At 36.9% G+C, this 7,914-nt stretch overlaps 1 protein-coding gene across 1 annotated transcript in view; it reads right to left on the bottom strand.

Moving 5' to 3' along the window:
* The window catches only part of LOC106464270 (inositol hexakisphosphate kinase 3-like), a 55,446-nt gene extending 48,016 nt beyond the window's left edge, over positions 1 to 7,430 (bottom strand). Inside the window, exon 1 of the mRNA XM_013924397.2 lies at positions 7,012 to 7,430. The gene's annotated coding sequence lies outside the window, so the exon portion shown is untranslated. The remainder of the gene's footprint in view (positions 1 to 7,011) is intronic.
* Positions 7,431 to 7,914: the final 484 nt, after the last annotated feature.

The following is a 7,914-nucleotide window of genomic DNA, read 5'->3' as shown; positions in this document are numbered from 1 at the left end:
TGTTTGGTGTGACAGGGATTCGAACCCGCGACCCTCAGATTGCGAGTCGAGTGCCTTAACCACCTGGCCATGCTGGTCACAGTCTCCTACAAGAGTTTTCTCTTTGATCAAGGCTTACATGTCAACATATTTGCCTCTCATGTTGGATGCATTATCGTAAGACTGCTCATGAAAATCTTGAATTATTTTATCATTATTTTCAAAGAAATTAATGAGAACTCTAGCAAGTTCTGATTCTGCACGGTTGCTTATCGTCAAAAATGTGACAAATCTCTCTACAGGGCCATCATCTAGAACCTATCTAAAGATTATTGTCAGTTGATTCGTGTGGGATATGTTTGGAGTAGAATCAACAGAAGCTGAGTAATACTTGGATGTTTTGATTTCCTGGATAATGGCGGTGAGAACTTCTTTGTGTAGGATTTGTAAGAATTCGTCATAAACAGTTGAGGATAAGTATGAAACATGACCTTTTCCTTTATTTGCGGGTTTTTGAATATGTTCAGCAAGAAATGTATCATACTCAGCCCCAGTATTCCTAAGTAATTACCATTATGCACTGAACCAACTATTTCATAACTTCCTCTGCTAGCTCTCTGGATGATAGAAACTTTATGACTAAGAAAATATACTCTAGAACTTTGTGCCAGTGTATTTTCTCTGAATCCATCTGTTCTGTTAAAATCCCGTCGATTCGTCCGCTTTTGGTTTTACAAGTAACAAATTTGATGACGCAGCATTGATGCAGCGAGCTCGTTTCATGCCGTCTGAAGCCCCTTGCAACATGTTTCCTGTCAGAGTAACCAGTTGCTGATAGCGAAGAAGATTTCACTGCTGTTAAAAACAATTTGCATGTAATGTAGAAGCCGTTCCCCTTCGACTGTGAATAGCAAAGCCAGTCTCATTTAACCTTATTCCATTCAACTGCTTCATTCAAAGAGTCTTTGAGCATTGACGTTTATACTTTTCACCCGGAATCGATTTTGTAAATGCACTGACAAGAGATAATCTCCGACACAAACAAAATCTCTCGTTTCGTTAGAAACTCGTGTCCATGTCCCAGTGTCGAATGTAAAGGATTGGTTAGTATCTTCATCGCCATTGCAATAAATAATTTCTTCCTGTTTGTAGAGGCTGGATTCAACTTGATGAGGCTGACGTTCATCAACATCGAGTGTTGTAGTCTCTACATTATTGTATTCACAGTCTTCGTTGGTGGTTATGTTTTCAGCACTTTCTGATTGAGGGCAATGGCTCGATCTGATATGATGAGGTAGATGGTCATCAGCATCCAGAGATTTAGTGTTTACATTGTTGTTTCCACTGTTTTGGTTAGCGAGGGTTTCGGCACCAAAGGACAAAGCTTCCCGTTAACTTCCTAGTTTTAACTACTACTTTCTCTAATTTTTATCCTTCCTCTTTCTTTGACTTTAGGTTTTCCCAACCACTCTTGTCTTCGTGCGTCTGTATAATAGTTAAGATAGTTAAGGGGGGAAAGAGAGAGAGAGAAAAAAATGTCAGAACGAGCTACTAAATAGTCTCATAACAAATGATCGCACATCATTTTCTCCATTTAACTCAAAAATTTCAAATTTTGTACTTGGATGACTTGTATTTTATACCTTTCAGTTAATGATGCTTATGAAGTTGTCGACGAATTATTTACAGCTGATAAATGAATCAATGTAGGCCTACAAGTAATTATGGATTTTTTTTGCAAATTCTGTTCAAAAAACACAAACAATAGATACAATATACTCTTTACTTCAACAAAATTCGAAGCCTTTGGGAATGAAAAATTGAAAGATATAAATATCTTCAATCTAGCCTAGCAGATTAGGTCTAGTCATATTCTAGGCCTACTGCATGATCATGCGATAAGAAACGACGTTTCCGGCGCAAGCCGCGATGGATGAGTCTGGCTGACAGCGTCATAAGCATGTAGAGTGAAGAGATTTTGATTGACCGAGGCCTATCATTCGATTAACGTGACTAGGTCTAGCCTCTCTTAAATGTATCACATTTGCATTTCAAATTGTACTAAATATGCTAGGTCAGAGTGGGGCTACACCTAGTCACACTATTCGGAGGCAAGCCAATCATATCTCTGCATTCTACATCGCATGACAGGCCTACTCACATCACACACAAACTATCCTCCCCCTCTTGAAAAATAAGTAGACTCGATCGAATGATTTTTATTGAGCATTTTTACTAAAAAAAAAAAAAAAAGAAGAAGAAGAAGACGGGTCTTTTTTTTATAACGGGCCTTTTCTAAGCCCAGGTCTGTGGCCAAAGCCTTGATATCCCCCGCCTTAATCGCCCCTGCACCTACTCAGACAAGACCTAACACGTGTATATTTCAACCACATGACTAGTGAGGATTATCGCAGCTTCACGACTGTTCCTCAAACTTTCCTCTAGATTCACATAAGTAAATTTACTATGGTTAAAGCATTAAGTTAGCTATTAGCCGTGATACGTATTTACAAGTAACAAACTTCTCATTCAGTATGTGAGTAGGCCAATTGTTTAAACTCAAGTTGTTGTCAAATAATACAACATTGACAAGAAATTACAGTCACTATAAGCCTCTTGAATGTAACAAATGACATTGTAAAAGCATGACAAAACACCAACAATGCTTACAAGTCAAATTCTTCACTAAGGCCTTGTAGTGTAAAAACCATGTTTTCCATCATCAGCTGGAACATTCCAGCTTCACAATGACCCCATAGGCATTATCCAAATAGAGAATTGCCTAAAAGGTGACCCAGGAGACAGTCACGAATGGACAGGTGTTATACAGTCACCACTGAGGTAATTTATACAACCAGATCTCAGGTTTTCCCGTGTCGAATAAACACCTGATGCCACTAACATAAATGGTTAACAGCCAAGACAGAAAATGTAGATATTACGCAGGGGTTGAAGCAGAAAAAGCCTATCACCTCTTAATTAAACACAATCGTGTACATTCACCTGTTATCATAGCCACAGATAGTGAGAGCTGGTTGAGTATTTATCGTTGAGCAACAACATTCTGCATAAGGCTGTTGGTGCATTAAAGCTTCTCACAAACAGCACAAGGATGGAGCTGGAAGCCATAATATAAGCACTTCTTTGTATTGCTGAAAGCAATGAAACACAAATAGACAGTGTCACAAACATTAACTGAGACTCAAGCTGTACTGCGTAAAATTCAGAGTTGTTGCTCCCCAGATGGATAGCAGAAAGCAAAAAAACTGCACGGTAAACATTAAACTGGGTGTATGTATAAGGCATTATAGGCGTAAAGCTTCACGAAGAAGCTGACGAGATTGCACAAGCAGCCTCTTTGTCAAGTTCAGCACAAATTTAATGGAAGGATATCGACCACTCCTTCGCTAGTAAGGTAAAAGTGGTAACTATGGGTGGAGTTCATCGGCATTCAGAGACTGTTGGAAAACAAGGTACAGTATGGTGTAGTTAGGGAAAATAAATGAAGGGGAATGAGTAAGATAGTACAAGCCAGAAGGCCAACGATGACATGGCTACGTATCCATATGAGGAGTCAGCGCTTGGCGAAGCAACCTCTGGGATTGTCACCTAGAACTGAACTGGAGTCGATGCAGAGAGGTTATAATTAGACATAGTAAGAACAAAACATGAATATAAAACAGACTCTTACTCTAAACACGCGGCACAAACGAGTTTTCCTCTCTCTCTATCTTAGGTATTCTCAAACTATGGGTTGCTACCCCACGGGGTTTCAGGTAGCTCCAAAGCAGGTCAAGAAGGACTTGGACAGATGCAACAACTCCCTTTAAGGTAGAAATATTTCAAGGGGATTTGTTTTTTCTTGTTTTTGGTAAATACAATATGTTTTTTTCATCTTCTCAACCATTTCGCTGTCTGGTTATGCTACAGGGAAAACATTTATGTTTTTTCGTGTTTTTGTTAAATACAATATGTTTTTTTCATCTTCTCAACCATTTCGCTGTCTGGTTATGCTACAGGGAAAACATTTATGTTTTTTCTTGTTTATGTTTTTGGTAAATACAATATGTTTTTTCTATCTTCTCAACCATTTCGCTGTCTGGCTATGCTACAGGGAAAACATTTATGTTTTTTCTTCCTCTTCTTTTGTTAGTTCGTCTCAGATTTTCGCGCAAAGTTATACAAAGACTGTATGCACACAGCCGTTCCTAATTTTATATAGATAGATTAGAGGGAAGGTGGCTAGTCAACAACACCCATAGTCAATTCTTGCGCTACTTTTGTCTGACCAAATAGTGGGATGTGACAGTCGCTCTTATAGCACACCCACGGCCCCAAACTACGAAGCACAGTTTTGCAGCAATAGGACGCGAACCTTAAATCCTCGGATTCATAGTGTGGACACATCACCACACCCGGCCATTATTTTTAGTATTCTACATGTTTTGGGATTGAATGTTTTAAAATTATGGAATAATTTAGAAATAAACGTCATGTATAGAACTGTTGTTTTCTGTTGTTCTTTTCTTTTTTCTTTTCAAAAAATAAACTGTAGTTATTCCCTGTTGGTTTGTAATTTCCTGATAAATGGGGGGAGTTTTTAATATTTACCATCGCAAAACGGGCTCAGGCTGAAAATGTTTCAGTACAATCTGAATCTAATTCATTCCACAGAGATTATATTTACCGTTGATTCTATAGGAATACTGTTTATATCTATGATTTATTTTTGGATTGCTTGTACTTACAATTAGAAAAAAAAGTTTTCTATAACTTAATCTAAATAAATGACAAAAGTACGTCTAAATACTATTACATTTAACGTGTTACCGATGCCTTAAATTTCGTGCGGCTTAGGTTTATCACAACTGGAAATAACTTACGGAACATTTGAAATGAATTCTGTTGTTGAGTTGTTTAAAGATCATGTAAAATGTGCTTCACTCAGTTCTTTCCAGACTTTTGACCACCAAAGTTACTATTTTTTTCACGAAAATGTACAGAGAACACGTTTATATCCTAGTTCAGAATGCAAGAAAAAACAACCTCAGATACGCGATAAGGACAAGACAGTGTATTGCAGTAAAGGAACAAACGTTTGAGAGGAGCGAGAGCGTTACATTCAAGCAAGTTCCAGAGCCGGGGATAGCTTAACTGACGCCTTAGCTGGTACACTTCCTGACATTGGATCACCCAGGTATTAGGTGTCCCATTCAATGCTTATGTTTGCTACCCTTAATGCCGAGCCTGATGAGGATAACACAATGTATTCCAGTGAAAAAGCAACTGTTAAAGTGAAGAAGAAACCCATACATACGTGATAAGAATAACATAGTATACCACGGTAAACGAATAAATGTTAGGAATATAATGAAACTCTCACGCACGTGATAAAGACATATAATGCAGCAAAAGAAGAAATGTTAAGAATGAAGACAGCATTGAGAATATTATATACATATTATATACATATTCCTGAAACAACATGGCGAAAATCAGATTTTCCTGCTTATATAGCTACATGTTGAGGTTGCACGTTTCATTCATCCTAATAACTCATAAGAAGGCATTATACTTCTCAGTAAGCTTAACACATGGCGAATGTCATGAGAATGTATGAACAGAACGGAACACAAATGTAAATGTATTTCAAATCTTAGAATTCTTATTGATGGCTGATACAGCGCTTAAGGTCTTTCGATTTCAATGTGGTTTCAAGCCAGACGTGATCCAAGTGTGGACATTGCCACCAAGTTAATGTTGTGTTTAAAAGCTGCTTTTATCCAGCAGTAATGTATACATTACCACCAAGTTAATGTTGTGTTTAAAAGCTGCTTTTACTCAGCAGTAATGTAGGCACTGCCACCAAGTTAATGTTGTGTTTAAAAGCTGCTTTTACTCAGCAGTAATGTAGACACTGCCACCAAGTTAATGTTGTGTTTAAAAGCTGGTTTTAATCAGCAGTAAGCATATAAAGAGAAACCAGATATCAGAAATACTAAATACTTATGAGCCTAAGATGTTCGTGGTGTGACATATTATTATACGCATCTTTGGAATTCTCAGAACAATGATAAATACATTTTTATACTTCAATTCGAGAAATTTAATTTACACAAATTTTGGGCGCGTCATATTTTTTTAAAACCCATAACCTATCAAAAAGCTGGTGAATTATTTAGTCAGTCATGATGTCCTCCTCAATTCTGAGGGTCGGAGACTATAATTCTTTATTTTTCTCTATTCCTTCCTGACTGCACCAACGTTTCTAAATTAAGCTTCTCTTCTCCAATCCATTTTGAAAGTCAATGAGCAAGTGAGTCTCTGCCTGCCTCTCGCTCTGAATTCCCCACCAGAATTTCTATCTACCTTCCTCAGATCTTATTATACGCCTAAAGTAGAGCAAAGGTAGACACATTTTCATATAAAGGTATCGTCTATAGATTACATAAAAAGTTAAAGAAATTTATATTAAAACTTATGTTAGTGAATTATGTAATTCAAAGACCTTATCTAAGAGTGACAGTACACGATACCACAGAATTTAAAAACTCGTATTAAAACTGCCTGTTGGTCGTGCTATTTTATTCTACAAACATAATGTCTATGACTGACTGGTCTTCTACAGTTGTATAACAAGTCAACTTTGTAAAGCTACGGAAATATTTTTGTTTTTAACGGTCTATTCAACAATGTAGTTTAACTTATATTCATCAATTGACACATTGAAGTTTGGTATTTTCAAAATTAGTGGAATCTTTTGAATACAATAATACTTTTTGTGTAACAAATTACAGTATTTCTACGAAAAATATTTGTTATTTCTATGTCCCAGCTTTGTATATTTTATCACTGTTTCAGAACTTGTGCTCAAACTAAGTAGTAGTATTGGGGTTAAAACGAGAAAACCGTAGACAAACTCTGTAAGATAAAAGAAACGTTTCTTCCTCGATTTTACACATTTAGACACTGGTACAAATATTAAATTACTAATTATCTCACTAAAACAAATGTTGAGATTGTTTAACTTACCTTGCTACCTGGCATCGTTACCTCACGTCGCACGATTCAAATATATGTATGTAGGCCACTAGCATTGGGAGAAACGGCAAACATCGTCAAATCGTCGGCATGCAGATCGACGTTTACCCAACTCACTGTAACGCCGAGTTGGAGATAAAAAACCATCAGCTGACTGCGCAAAACTAAATCCTATACTCGAGCTTATGGCGCCGTAGCACGAGTTGAAAATACGAGCGTTTTCACTTACTTCCGTACACCATGAAAATGGATGATGTAAACGCCAGAATAGTAAATTTAAACAAGGATAATTCATAAACATTACAGAAGGAGTTTAATATATTGAATATTTCATGTGTTTGTGATAGCATAAAGTTTCATTTCAATACATTACTCTTGCATTCACCATACGCGCGCATCATTTACTTGTTACATGCTGTAAGGTTCTAAAGCAGCCACACAAAAGAGTCGTTTTTACAACCACGGTCGGAAGAGGGCGCAACTTAACAAAATACAATAAAATGAGCAAGATCCTACCTTTATTTTGATTTATGATAAAGTCAACGTTAATATTATATGTAAATATATAGACTCGTTTTTCAGACATAACTTTTGAACGCAATAGTTCAAGCAAACAATAATATAAAGTTAGACAAATCTTTGATAAAATTAGAAATGTTAAGTTCAAAAATAGTTTCCATATTAGACTTACGGGAAAAATGATTCAAGTCTGAATACCCCACGCAACAACGCTGAAGAGTTAAGCAACCACCTTTAGTCATCCTTCAGCCTTGTTACACTAAAGAACACATAATAAGAAAAGTTTACTGGTACACACAAGGTAGCTCAGCAGTAAGCTTGAAGGCTTGTAATGTTAAACACCGGGGTTCGATTCTCCGTGGTGAAGAGAGCTCA

This window comes from Limulus polyphemus, unplaced genomic scaffold (genome assembly GCF_000517525.1).
Source record: "Limulus polyphemus unplaced genomic scaffold, Limulus_polyphemus-2.1.2 Scaffold1603, whole genome shotgun sequence".
NCBI lineage: Eukaryota > Metazoa > Arthropoda > Merostomata > Xiphosura > Limulidae > Limulus > Limulus polyphemus.
Note: the sequence above shows the minus strand (reverse complement) of the source record. Positions and strands in the feature narration are given on the sequence as shown.